We start from the raw sequence: 14,488 nt of genomic DNA, 5'->3' as shown, positions 1-14,488 counted from the left end.
GGAAATGGGTTTCCTCTCTCTGCCTTTTCTCCCTTTTCTGCCAAGCTGAAGCCTCATTAGACGAGAAGGGAGGGCTGCTTCTAAATGAGATGGGCAGAGTGCTACTCAGCACTGCAACAGACAGTGAATGAGAGACAAGCAAGGGGAGGAGAGAGATCCTGGAAGAGGATGCAACGGATACAGAAAATGCAGACAGAGCAATTCTAACTGAAGTAGAGTCAAAATGATTTATGGAAAATACATACAATCTGGAGCAGAGCTGCAATTGTAATTAGGGCCAAGGTGGGTAGAATTATACTAAATAGGATAATTTTTAGTCTTGTTCGTGAAAATAAGCTTCAAATTGGCCTTTGGAAAGATTATAGATCATAGTAAAACTGAAAACCAAAAAGAAGAACTGAATATTAGAACATATAAAACTTTGGGGCAGTTGGCAGTTTTTTTTTTACCTGTGATACCCTCAGTAGAAGGTAGACTGCAAACGCTCGCAGTCTTTCCATTAGTGGGAAGCCATGGCAATCAAAATTAACAGAAATAAACACAATAAGAGTTTTTATTTCTATAAAAGCGTTTATTTCTACACTATAAAAGTGAGATATATCATTTCGAGGAATTAATCTGTGTGAATTTCCCTTTTTGAATGGATGTTTATCTGGTTTGGTGATGCTTAAATGTTGCTTAAATGTTGATATGTATGAGACAGGACAGGAAGTCATCAGATCCTCCTCCTGCTTTTCATTTGGAAGAAATTGGCATGTCAACTGGCATGACTATTTGTCTTATTATTTCTCTTCTGTTTTCACTTTGTTTTAGTTATCTAGTTTATTTAAACACACCTGCAGGTCTTAAAGCAATTTCCTGTTGCAGTACAGTGCTGAACATGTCATATATTATTTTAATCTTAAGCTTACAGCCACAACTTAGTCTGTGTTTACGTGATAACAATCACAACTTAGTCATTTTCACCATCAGCTACTTTGTCCTGTCTTATGAAACCAGCGCTGATGAATTGTTACACCTTCATCCCATGTAAACATGATTGATGACCTGCAGAATGAGAAGAAGCAGGAAGCAGTCATCTTTACAATTCTGTCATATTGCTCCCTGAGAGATGGTTAGAAAGCCAGAAAACATTTTTGTTATTTACCTATAGGCCCTCACTATGTTTACCTCATCTCACATTGTTTGTGTAACCCATCCATGCAGGGAGAGACCCCTTTGTCAGACCAACCAAACACTTCGGCGCTACAATTCAGCAAGAGGTGAGAGCTGGGAAAAAAAAAAAGAAAGAAAGAAAAGATGACAGATGGAGGCTATAGTTGAGAAAGAGATGTTGAGAGGTGAAAGGCAGATGTGTATGTTTGTATGTGTATTTTAGCTGTTTGGAGTTGGAGCAGCATGAGCTGGTAAATAGGTTACTGTAAATATACCCTCAGATATTCATCTCCAGTCTCATCAGTATTAAAATACACTGAGATTTGGCAGCACAGCCGGTGATATTTGACCTACAGAGAAACACGTAATGCACCTTGTCCATTTCCTCACTCTACTGCCTATCGCAAATCTCACTTTCTCTATCACAGTGTCTGTCTTTTTTTAATTTATTTTTTTATTTTCTACCTAACACAACTTGTCCTGTGATATTTTTGGAAACACACTCACATATGGACATCCGCTAATGGAGTTGGTTTTTATTACATCAAATGGACTAAAGAGCTATTTTAATGCAGAGTATTTATCTGCACAGCATGTTTGGAAATGGCTTGCAGAATGAATTGATTCAAGGATAGATCTATTGGGGAAGCGAGAGCGACAGCAGAGGCAGCAGCACTTTGTCCTAACCCTTTTAGTGAGATTAGCTGTAATGTCTACCCACTCATTTCTATTAAGTCAGCTCTGCTATCCTTTTTATCCTTCCTGACTTCAGGGTTCTGTCTATACTTTGAGCGCAAATCAGTTTTTTTTATATATGCTGAGGTTGTATACCAACTGGCCGTATAAAGTCAGAGAAGGGGAAATAAAGGGAAACAGGAATGCAAATTAAACCCAATCTTTGCAAACTGCATCCAAAACCCATTAAAGTTTTTTATTTGAGGTTTTTTGTTTGTGTGGTTTGCATTCATATGCTGTTGCAGAGCCTGAACCTGGGCTTTAATGTATTTAAAAAAAAAATCTTTAAATGTCTTGCTTTACACTCAATATCAAATTCAACCTCATATTATGATTGACAACATTGCAAAGTTGAATCACAATGCCTCCTGGCAAAGTAGTTTGTTAACGAAGACTTGTTGAATCTATAAATTTGCACCACCAGTGTAGCTTTGTAGCTTTGGTTCTAAACTCCACATAGTTACCACTGAAACCACATTGGAGGCTGTAATGCTCTGCGGATAGATGATGTCAGGATGGAGATGCTTAGCTGCGTCTAATCAGTTAATAATAAAACTGCCAAACTCTTAACCAAGCTTCAAGCTGCAGTGTCAGTTCTCATTTTGACTGGTGGAGATGATTATGTGGGAAATTGGACTGTGATGAATGTTCAAGTGAGTTTCCCAAAAAAAAATAAATCCTGTCAGATTGTAAACCCAGTTTGTTCTAATTCATTTCAAAAAACACAAAATCTGCATGAGAAATGAATGCATATTTTGATGTTTACTGAATGTTTCCAATTTTAGAGAAAGGTAATCACTGAAATTATAGTAAGGAACAGATGGTTGTCCAATTCTGGGCAGTAGAGAAATGGAAACTAATACACTTAGATGCTGTTAAGGACAATATGACTGAAGATTATTTTACCTCAGAACATTTTCCTTCCTGTCTCTGCACTCCAGCTACTCGTCTATGAAATCATCCCAAAATAAAAGGTTTTCAATATTGAAGACACTAACCTTTATAGATGTACTCAAATGTTTTTATTCTAGAAATATTTGAGAATTGCAGCTCCTTTCCTTTTGTGATCCATTTAATCAAAACGTAAAATCGCAGAAACATTGACCTTTCAGAACATCTCACAAACTGAATTTAAACTACTCCACAGTAAATAGAAGCATTAAGGCTTACACAGTAAAAGCATTAACCACCAAGGCTTATGCCTCATTTCAAACTGAGAGGTTAGACAGGGGCGGTGCATTTTGATGTGATATTTTGTATGTTTCTATTGTAAAACGGCCCATACAACTGACCAGTTTCACAACATTGATGGGCCGAATTCAGTTGTAGGTCCCTAAGACAACTGCACAGTAAGGTTAGTGTAAATCTATTGGTGTTACACAACACAGTCCATTGGATGTGGGATAGGAGAACGTCACAGCTTGCAGCAAACACTAGACATACAAGTGCGTCATGTTTATCATTGCACTAGAATGACGCAACATTAGCCATTTGGGTTGAACTCCAGATAAACCCAATGTAAACATTTTCCTGAATTTGTTGTATCATAAAATAGCACACTGCACAAACTCAGTGGAAACTAGGCATTAGAAAGTACCATTCATTTTTAGAAGAAAAATACTGGAACTAGCAGTGAGTACAGTTTTATCCAGTATAAAATAAAACCCCTGTACTTCTACCACAAAAATAAATTCAAAACATTGCCTTAAAAAACTTTGAAATAGGTTCAAATGTAACTCTTATGTGGTCATGTATAATCCATTTCAGTCCAAATGTAAACTTAATTGAATACAAATAATAACTGTAACACAATACAATCATAATCATGTAGCCAGATTTGGATCAAATTGGACAGTCTAAATGCATTTTAATTATTGTGCAATGCAGTCGAGTTCAGTTGATCATTTAATAAATGTAGCTGATGGCTTTTAGTTCTTGACTCGTATCAGTTTAACACCCTGAACAAACCTGCATCTGCAGTGGAGAAAAAAAAAATCATAATTTTTGACAAGAAAAAGTCGGATTTATTAGCATCAGTGACCGTCTGCAGGGAGTGACTCAAGGTTGAGAGGACTAAAATCACATACAGGAAAAAAGCACTGTAAAGTGAGTGAGAGTATTACCTTCACCAATGTCTCTTACCAGAAAAGAGATCCATCTAAACACAGAGTCACTAAACCAGGGTTAATATTAATGGGGAAAATAAAGGTAGAAATTGCACCCATTGCTGTGTTTGTCATGGCTTCTTCCATGAAAAAGACCCAACTAGACATAAAAATACTAGACCAGGGGTACAGTCTCTAGAAAGAAGAAAAACAGAAAACATAAATTGGCAGTAATAATTCCAATTATATGCAGATAACTTGAGAATATACATATATATTTATATATCTATGCATAACAGCAGTTATTTTAATAGTTTCACTGATTTTTAACATTATTCAATGAAAGAACAACATACTTAATGGCTAGGAGAGTTGTTGACATTTTTCTCAAAATGTGAGAGATAAATAAACCAGTTTTCTCCTTTTGATTTGCAATTCCTTCCTCTATCATCTTCCCTTTGCTGTCTTACCTTTTATTTTGGTCCTGTGGGCAATTTATAGTGTTTTCCACCACTTCCATCACTGAATGCAACTCATTAGGACAGCCCATTATAGGCACCAGCAAGATTAGCGGCAACATATGCAAGCAGATTACCTCTGCCAAACACTGCATATTATTGTGGCCCATTAAGGCAAGTCATTTACTTTGATAAATGGATAGAGGCAGAGTGGAATTGAAAACGCACAGGGGACTCTCTTATTCTCTCACTTCATCTTCCTCCTTATTGTTTGTTTCAGTTTCGTTTTCTCATTTCTCTTCTGCATATGTTTGCAGTCTTGCGAAACCTTCTGGCTACCTTACCTTGGTCTCTAAAAAAAAACCTTGTTCAACAAACTATTCCTGTCATTTTTTTTCTTTTCATCCTCTCCATTCCTTGGTCCTTTCTCATCCTTTTTTGCTTGTGGATGCGTTTCAGGGAAGGAGAGTAATAGCGAGAAAGAGATAGTGTGGGTAGTACAGGACAGAATATGGTAATTGGAGGGCCTGCGGCAAAAGAGAGAGGAGGCCCTGATTCTGGGGCCCCCAAAACATTAAATATTAACACGTTTTCTCATCTCTGCCCCTTTAGTGACATCCACTGATTGGGTTCTTTCTAGGTCGGTCAGGACACACACACAGACACACTTTTTCGTCCTGTTCAATCTTTTTCCAAATTGAATTCTCCCTAAAAATGAAAGCCAGCCAAGACTAGATGGTTTGCTGTAATTGGAGATGCTTTATGTTTGGTTCACTTTGATTTACAGACTTATAAAATTCTAGTTTATATTTTAATCCATTCTTGCATATTATTCACATGCATGCAGTCACCAGCCACTTTATTAGGTACACCTTCATCACACTGGGTTGCACTCCCTTTCGCCATAATTTGCAGAGGCACAAAAACAACAACGTGAATCATTCCTTGTTTTAATTTCGCTTCATATTGTCTTCATTTCATCAGATTGTTTGGTTGCAAATTTAAAATGTTAATCTCATTTTGAACCACATGTTAAAGAGGCATGGACTGAGACTGAGTGACAGTGGAGATCATTGGGTTGTCAGTTCTATGCAGCCTGGAGTGTATCATGAAAATATCCTCCACACCAGAGCACTGCTGTCGTCTGTACTGAAAGCAATGGTTAAGAGGAATCTACGCTTTCTTGCTGAATGTCACGACTCAAATCAATACTCATCACGCCAGGAAACTTTTAATTGTTTCTGTCATTGTCTAGTTTTGGAGACCACATGCACATTGGAGCTTCAGTTTATTTTAGCTGACAGAAGTGGTTTCCTGCAGCTGTTGTCCATCCGATTCGTTTTAAGGTAATTCACGCAACTTGTCATAAAGTGGTGGTTGGAGAGTGGTGAGGATGAACGCGGAGACCCATCATGAAGATGATGACGAATTTAATGAAAGAAGCTCAAAACAGTCCAGAACAGGCGGCACAGCAGAGAGTTTAGCAAACAGCTAAATACAGGTAGCAACTGATAACTGAAGACTGAAAAACAAGAGCTAAGCAAACCAGGACTTAACAGTTCTACTGGAGAGACGTGAAACAACAACTGACATTAGACGACAGTAGATGAGAACCCGAGAAGAGACAAAGACAACAGGTGGGTTTAAATACACAGGGCGGGTAATCAGGTAACTAGACAAACCTGGGAAGCCAACAGGGAGGACAGGACATCACAGAGACTCATGGGGGACACAGAACTAAAACACAGAAAAACTTCAAAACTAACTACACAGAAAACACAGATTGTAACAGTCGCAAGATATGTGGATTATGCATCTTGTATCTTCTTCTTACGAAAAGTGATTATTTGAGCTATTTTCTATAATCTTATAGTCTTCTCAGACTTCTGACATCAAGAAGACTATTTTCATCAAACACAACTGCTGCTCGTTGGATACTTTTTCTTTTTCAGGCAATTCTCTGTAAACCTGATGGATGCTTGTGTGCAAACATCCCAGCAGATCAGCAGTTCCTGATGTAGTCAGATGAGCTCATTTTGCACCAACAGCCACGACGCATTTAAAGTCACTTAAATCTCCCTCGGTCCTCATTCTGATCCTCTGTTTCAACTTCAGATAACTATGTTTACTATGTTCATTAGACTTGAATTACTGAAGTTACTGTCATATGAGTGACTGATTCACTATTTGAGCATGAGCAATTGAATAAGTGTACTTAACTAAGTAACTGGTGAGTGTATCTTTTCTCCCTCTGCCTTTTGGAAAAAATTAGTCACTATAAATGGAGTCAGTCAGTGCGTGCAGATTGCATTAACTGAAATGTATTAGCATTATGAATGACTTAGAAATCCAGTGTGAGAGATGAGCGGGGTTTTACATAGCTAATTCAAATGATGAAGGACACTTTGCTCTTTCACTAAGGCGATATATCAAAGCAACCTTTCCAGGAGTGCTGACACGGCACTAAAATTCCCCCAGACTCATACATTCTTCTCTCTATTTTTAATCTCTTACTTGAGTCTATTTCTTTTGTTTTATTTTTTCTTTTACAACTGTTGCTTGCTCCAGGGAGGACAGTAGGCTGCAGTGTCAGCAGGCAGATTTATCTTCTTCTTGTGGACTCTTTCTCCCTGTCTCCCATCTCTCCTTGTCCAGACTTTCCCCTTCCCACTTGCACGCTTATGTCCGAAGAGGGCAAACACTCCCTCTCCCACGCACGTACAAATCCTCTTATTTACGGCGTCGCTCCAAACTCTTCTGTTTGAATGGAGTTGACTTCTCACCCCGTTGCCAGGGCAGCAAGACTGATGAGGGGGAATTTCTCAGTGGACAAAAGGGTGCGTGACGGGCCGACCTTGTAGCCCACTTCACACTGTTTGTCTTGAGCTCCTAAACCACCATGAGATGATACAGCGCACAAGTCGTAAAGCTGTGATTTATCTGTCACAGTGACACACGCTGTGATCTTACCTCTTTGCCCTCTACTGCAGTGCAGACCCAGTGCCAATCCCTACTGCCTACAGGAAACAAAACCCACACTCCTAAATCATGTCACTGAAGTCAGAGATCTGGGAATGACGTTTTACTGAGCTCCACAGTATTTCAGGTTCGATTTGGAAAACAAGGACTATTTAGTGATGGCCATCTAGTGATGGCATGTCTTACCTTGCAACACTGCAACAACATTCTCACTAATAGAGGCCATACATCATTGTGTTACCAAGTTAGTAAAATTCAAACCGACAGCACAACTTTATGACTAAAACTAAGAACCCTGTTTGCCACAGGCAGCCATATTTATTTTGGACCTGGAAGTAGTGAAAACCTTGGCGATTCTAAATTTCTACACGAATGCATGACTGGATTGACATCTGGAAAATTTGGATCCCAAGTTAATACCTAAAAAATGTGAAAAAAATATAGCAAATTTATATTTATAAATATAGCAAATTCTACCAAATTTGCTATTTTTAAAATATATTTTTGGATTTTTAAATAAAACAACATTGTAAAAATGTTGCAAAAAGAGAAGAGATAAAAACTTCTTCTGTGGGATGTAAAAAAAAAGACCACATACAATTGTTTCAAACCTGATAAGAAAAATACATCTAAAAAAATACTAGTGTTACTTTCTGTGCCGTTTTGTTGCAGAAATCAAATGGATCCATTCCATGAATTAAAAACTGTTGAAACCTGAAAACCTTTGTTACCATAACTTTGTTAAAAAATGTTGTCAAAATCCAGTTAGCTCTGGAGCCTCACGTGGCAGAAGCCTGTTTGAAGTGAAAACATGATTCGTTAGACCAGGACACCTTCCTCCTTTCTACATGCTCCATTTATTGTGCTCATACTTTTTGTTGGCATGTCGTCAGTGAACAAGGGTCAACATAGGGCACCTTGATTAGTCCGTGGCTATGTAGCCTCATATTTCATAAACTGTTATGAACTGTTTAATCTGACAATGAGGTTCCTCAGCAATGTGAGCTACACTGGACCATTGGTCAGCCTTCGCTTCACTTGTTCACCACTGAGCCTCTTTGGGGCCGGTGTATCACTGAACTACCTTTGGTRCGATGAATAGACAGTCAGGTCATATTTCAGTCATCAGTGCACACGATCGTTGTTGCTGGGTTTTTTTTGGGGTGGTTATTACTACTTCTGTAGCCTCATGTCATTGTTTTTGTACATCTGTTTGTCAAAGTGAAGTCACCAAATTTTTTGGGAAAAACCCCTAAAATTGCAGACATATGAAATCGCATCTGATCAGATTTACTGAGCTACAGGGAATATTTAAAAATCTTCTTGCCTTATGGTACCGTATGGGGGGGTACTGCTGTTCACTCATTTGCAGAGTCATTAAACACTGCATTGCCTTTTCGCCCTGCTTTACAGCATTGATGCAGATGTGAAAGTCGTGGAGCCTTATGGCAGTAGGGGGAGACTACTGATGCAATCTCAGCCCATTGCAAATTGGCTTGTGTTTGACTCAGCTGCATTACGTCAACATCAAGTCCCCGAGAAGATCCGACCTTCCAAACTAATGTCTGTGTTCTCCCCATCCTGCTCCATTCTGCCCCATCCTTTCATCTCATTTCACTTGTTTAAAAGGAAGCTCGACCTCTAAATCCACATAAAGTGAAACGTGTTTTAAGTGTTAATCAAATTGGTGCCATTGAAAGTGTGTTTTGCACTTCAGACACAGAAGATGAAACAGATTTTAACCAAGGGGATTGATCTAAGAGCTATAAAAGTGCAGCCTAAGAGAATAGACAAATTAAGTTAACATTAAACCCTAACATTAAAAGGATACCGAAGCCTTAACTTATATGGGATTGAATCTTGAGGCATATCAGGTTTTATCTTCTGTGTTTGTGAAGACATCACTTTTTAACTTATTCAAATATCAATATACTAAAAGAAAACAGGATACAAAGTCTGATGGCCTTCAGGTATAACTGTGAATTTGTGTGTTACTGCAGGGTCCCAGGTGTGAATTTTATTTTTACTTGAAGCAGCGTCGGTACAAGCAGAGACAGGAAGACGAGCAGACCGTCATTTATCCTGTAATTGTGGGGGGGTTAGCAGGTGGCATCAGAATAATAGCTGGTATCCTTGTATTGCACCTTTAATCAACAATCCTCCTTCTGAAGACATACGGATATGACACTTCGCCCTCATAAAATACAGGAAATCCACTGAAAATGAGGGTACCTCTATTCGACATGCAAGAACTAAACATGTAATCCTGTTTGACTCCAATTAGAGGCCCAGATATCGTCTATGACGGACATTAAATCTCTGCCATCCAGTCAAAGTTATGAGAAGAGAGGCTTTTAAAGGGCCTGTGGGGATCAGATAAGATTCATAAATCTGAAGCTGAATTTCAGATTGCTGTAATTGGGACTTTAGAGTGCTGCTGTCAATGCTCTACTTAGCCAAGATCTTCAAAAAAAAAAAAAGTTTTCGTCTCCACAAGGGTTCTGATGATCACTTTAGTTAATCCGTGGGTGTTTGAGTGAACAAGTTTATACGGATTTACTGGATGTTCAGAGAGTCTTAAGATTCAGAACTTCAATTTTCTGTTTTTGGAGAAGAAGCAGGGAATTTTACACATTGTCCTAAATTACAGTTTACCATAAAACATCAAATTAAAATAATATTTACAACCATCATAACAAGATTCATAACTTTTTTTCTTGCAGTTTGACATGAAATCAGTATAAAAGTTTTTTGTTGATGTTTTATGTTCAGTTAAGACTTCCACAAATTATTTATATTTGCTAAATTTCAGAATAACAACATAAATGTTTAGACAAGTATTGTTACTTTTCTAAGCTGTAGAAGTTTACGTATAGTTTTGTAGCATTTGATAGAAATGCCCTATAAATCGATGTGGAGCAAATCAAATTACAATATTGTGTCACATTAATGAATGTTGGCAATTAACTCATCAGAAGTTTACATGACTTCATAATCTTACCTTTCTTAAAGTAAKGTCAGTGTAAACTTCTGATGCTGTTTTGGAAAATGAATGTTAGTTTTACCAAATATTTCTGACATTTAGCCAGCAGAAATAGTTTAGTTGTCCTAATTTAGATGGAAAAGAAAATAAACTCAGATTTAGTGTCAAACATTGTGTTATGTGCTTGGGCACAATATGATTTATGTTTATTTATTTATGTTTATGGAGACGTTAGGATCTTTTGTTAATACGATAGGGCTTGCGTAATGTTTTGTTTTGTATTAATTAGTTATGTTAATTAGGGGCGCTGTTGGCCCGCCTATATATAGGTGGGCTGATGGCATCGTGGGAGAGCTGCCTTCCCTCTCGCTTGTTTGTTTGTCTCAGACCCCGGAACGATGCCGACCGGTCTGGCGGCCGCTGGCCACAGCCGTTTAGGGTATTTTTGTTAGTTTTGTTCTTTTTTGGTTTTGGCCTGGTGTGAYCGGTTGTCCTGTTTTCGATTCTTTTTTTTGAAGTAGATTCTYTTCTTTTTCTTAGTCCGGTATCCGCAGAGGCTTCGACGGCCCTGTATAGGGTTGGCCCTCTGCGGTACCGTTTTGTTTCTTTTGACTGGCTCACCAGGTCCACCTTTTCGTTGCTACTTTTGAGTTTCTTTTATTTTTATAGGACACGGGATTTGAGGGTTGTTTTTTTCTTAACCCTTGTCTTCTCCACAGGAGACAAAAGACCCAGGAGGAAGAAAGAAATTATAAATAAAATCCTGTTTAACCCTCATTTTCGTTTGTCTCGTGTCCCTAAATATGTTGAGTCTCTGGGGGACGTAACACATTGTAAAAACAAAGTTGCACCCTTTCATAAAGTGTTTAGTATTTGGTTATATGAGATCATTTGGTCTCAGCTGTGCATGAATCTGTTATGAGGAAGGTTTGCAAAGGGCTTCTGTATAAAACGCATAGGAAACAGCTGAGAAACTGTAGCCATAGTTACTGTAATTGTCTGCCAAAATGGAGAAATTTATGTTATTGTTTACTGTGTATGGAATCTACGTAAAGAACTGGATGAGGCTCTAAGTGCTTCAGGATATTGGACATTTTATTAGATCAGTGGTCAGACTTGACATTTTCATTTTTATGGTCTGACAAATGTATGACTATTTTTATCAACAAACATCTTTTATGATGGCCTGAGTTTTACATTTTCTTTCTCCTTGTTTTCCTTACAGTCGATGGTACAATTTTCAGTGTAATTTTACAGGCATTTGGCAAAACATGATTTTAAGAAATATCAATTACACTTTAACACTTTTAGAATTATTTTATTTTGTAGTTTTAGTCATAATGAAAAGCTAAAAATGAGTCATTAATATTCCTTATTAATACTTTTGGTGAATTGGCACATTGAATGCAAATGTGTTGCTAAGGCTTAGCATTAATATTCCTCTATTAAGTTCATGTCAGATTAGTTTATCTATATGACAACAAATTTAATCTCAGCGTACTTTACAAGACAAGCAGGTCCAGATCATGTTGAGTTATACAGTATCTAAGTCTGCTACAACCGATTTTAAATAAGTTCAGTTCATATAAATCAAATTAAGTCATATAGTTAGAGCCAGATCTAATGATCCCAGTTCAAACCAACTTAAAATACAATACAGTCATATTCAGTTGATCATTTATTGCCAATATGATAAAAAAAATCTATCCCTGCTGGGTAGAAATGACAGAAAAGACATAAATAAACCTAAAAGTAAAACAAAGAAAAAGCACAAGGTTAATGGTATGAATGGATACAAGTAATCCGGTGGTTTGTATGTTGGGGCAGAGTTTTCAGTGTGTTTAAGGTTCAAACAAGCATGGTGGCAGATCGCAGAAGTTGATCAGTTACATTATTTCTTTCAGAAAAAAAAGAACCTTCCTAGTTTTCCTCAGCAGACTACACATTCAACCTGCCATCTACTAATGACTATACTTTGTTTAGCTAAGTATAAGGTGCAATTGATGTTTACCATGTGACAGCATTTTTTGATAGATGATTCCTTCATTTCCTTTGTCCTTTAAAAAGCTCAATCAGAAGTACTTTCTATGTTCAAGGAAAGTGAAATCTATTAATATTATTATTACTTTTGATTATTTTTAATACATTGAACTGACAACCCTCAATATCTGCATGCATCATGTTAGGATGCAATTACCTTCACACCCTTCCATGGGGCCAGACGTCTAGCTTGTTTTCATGAGCTGTGTCTTTGTCTCCTTGGTCACTAAAAGCCTTATTCTCCAAACGGTTTGACTTTTTTTTTTCCAACCATGTTACTTGCCGTCTTACTGCTTGTCTGTCATCTGTGTGACTCGTGGTTTCTCACTCTCTCCCATGCTGCTCTCTATGTGGCCCTCATTGTTGGTTTGCCGATTGAGTCTGGCGCTCGCAGCAGCTGCCGTTCCCCAGCGCTGCACCTGTTCCTGCCTCATCACTCAGGCGTTGATGGACTCCATGCCTTACAAGGTCCCACCCTGACAGAGGGAGTCTGCCCCTGAAAGGCTCTGACCCACACACACACAGACCCAGCTCACATGCTGGGTTTGTGCCATGTGGTGTAAACCCATGCTTATTTCTGTCTCAAACTGTCACCCACTCAAACTTTAGGAGATTCAAGAGGAAATCACTAACAAAGTTTTAATTTGTTTCCGGATACTTACACACTACATAATAACAATTCCTTTTTTATTCTTTCTTATCTGTAAATACAGTAAACAACCATCTTTGGGATGCTGTGTGTTTTTGCAACTTAAAGAAAAATCACCGCATTTACTTAGAGAACACCCACAGGGACACTTTCCTATTTGTTTTACTCCATTATGTCTCCACCTTTGGGAAAAATGTCTGAGATTGATCAAGTTTGGCTGCAGAAATGAAACTCCCTAAACAAACTGTATTGTCATACTGTTGCAATATGGCATGGCAAGCAGATTGATGTGAGCACTTAGTGAAGGAGGCCCATAAAGACAAGATTTGAATCTGCTCCAGTCCTTAATATTTACAGGAAATTGTCAGTGCTAGCCAGATGAGGGGAAGATGACTTAATCCTTAGCTAAAAAACTTTGTCCACACAGGCGATGCTAGCGTTTTGTTTGTGGAAGTGAAACTGCATTGTTCTTCTGCTACTTTCTTTGTTAGAATAAATAGATAGTCTTACAATCAATTTCATCCCCTGATGGCTTCAAATCAAAAATATTCTAGGCTTTCTTGCTTAAAGATAAGCCAGAGGAACGTGTTTCGTCTCAGTTCCAACTGAGTGCACCTCCGAATATTATTTTTCATTAGGCAAATCTATTTAAATGGAAAAGGAAAGGACGCTATTTACAGCTGTAAGAAATACAACATATGCATTCCAAAAAAGAGAATAGCTGGAACAACATGGAAGAAGCATGATAAAAAATGCAAAGCACAGCAAACTGAGTGAAATCTAGAAGAAACAGCTGCGATGTCATAGAGAGCTGAGTGGATTTCAGCATGTGGTAATCAGCAAAGCATGATGCAACTTCCAGAATTCAACGCTTTCGACTGATCAGCACCTCTTTCAGTATATTTAGAATGATTTTTCCATCTATTAATAGTTGATGAACAATTGCAAAGACCTCAAAAGAGACTTGCACTCTTAGACTTTTTACTTATTCAACCAAAGAGATTTTTCAAGCAACCAGTTCTTCGTCAAAGTTGCAACAAAAATCTTAACCTATTATTACCCAATGTTGCAACGCTCTAGTCAAAATTCAGGCCACAGTTGACAGTTTGAAATTTTGTTCAACAAAATATTGACATTGATTTGCCAAATATGAAGGAGCTTCCATCAGTTTCATTTGTAACAGAATATGAAAACCATGTCTTAATGTTCTTCTTCTTCACAGTTATGTAGTATTTGCTTTGATTTGTCACATAATTTCCCAATGAAATGCATTGAAGCTTCTGGTTGACATCATGTGAAAATGTCTGCAAGTTGCCTGTGTTTTTGCTGTGAGCCTCATTACCTCATACTGTAGGTGATTAAGTCCTTCATGACATTGAAGCTG

At 37.9% G+C, this 14,488-nt stretch overlaps 1 protein-coding gene and 1 long non-coding RNA gene across 5 annotated transcripts in view; one reads left to right on the top strand and one right to left on the bottom strand.

Annotated features, from left to right (window-relative positions):
- The window catches only part of bcam (basal cell adhesion molecule (Lutheran blood group)), a 67,412-nt gene that overhangs the window by 26,559 nt on the left and 26,365 nt on the right, over positions 1-14,488 (top strand). The gene's annotated exons all lie outside the window — the stretch shown is intronic.
- On the bottom strand, positions 631-12,811 carry LOC103477841 (uncharacterized). Of its 2 annotated transcripts, none has more exons than XR_535703.1 (3): positions 12,613-12,811; positions 1,148-1,269; positions 631-1,047 (listed from the first exon to the last, which is right to left on the bottom strand). It is a non-coding gene; the product is annotated as an uncharacterized LOC103477841 (long non-coding RNA). The 2 variants fall into 2 exon arrangements; XR_535704.1 differs by having other exon boundaries at positions 1,171-1,269.

Source organism: Poecilia reticulata, linkage group LG16 (genome assembly GCF_000633615.1).
Source record: "Poecilia reticulata strain Guanapo linkage group LG16, Guppy_female_1.0+MT, whole genome shotgun sequence".
Taxonomy (NCBI): domain Eukaryota; kingdom Metazoa; phylum Chordata; class Actinopteri; order Cyprinodontiformes; family Poeciliidae; genus Poecilia; species Poecilia reticulata.
This window is presented reverse-complemented; position numbering and strand designations above follow the sequence as displayed.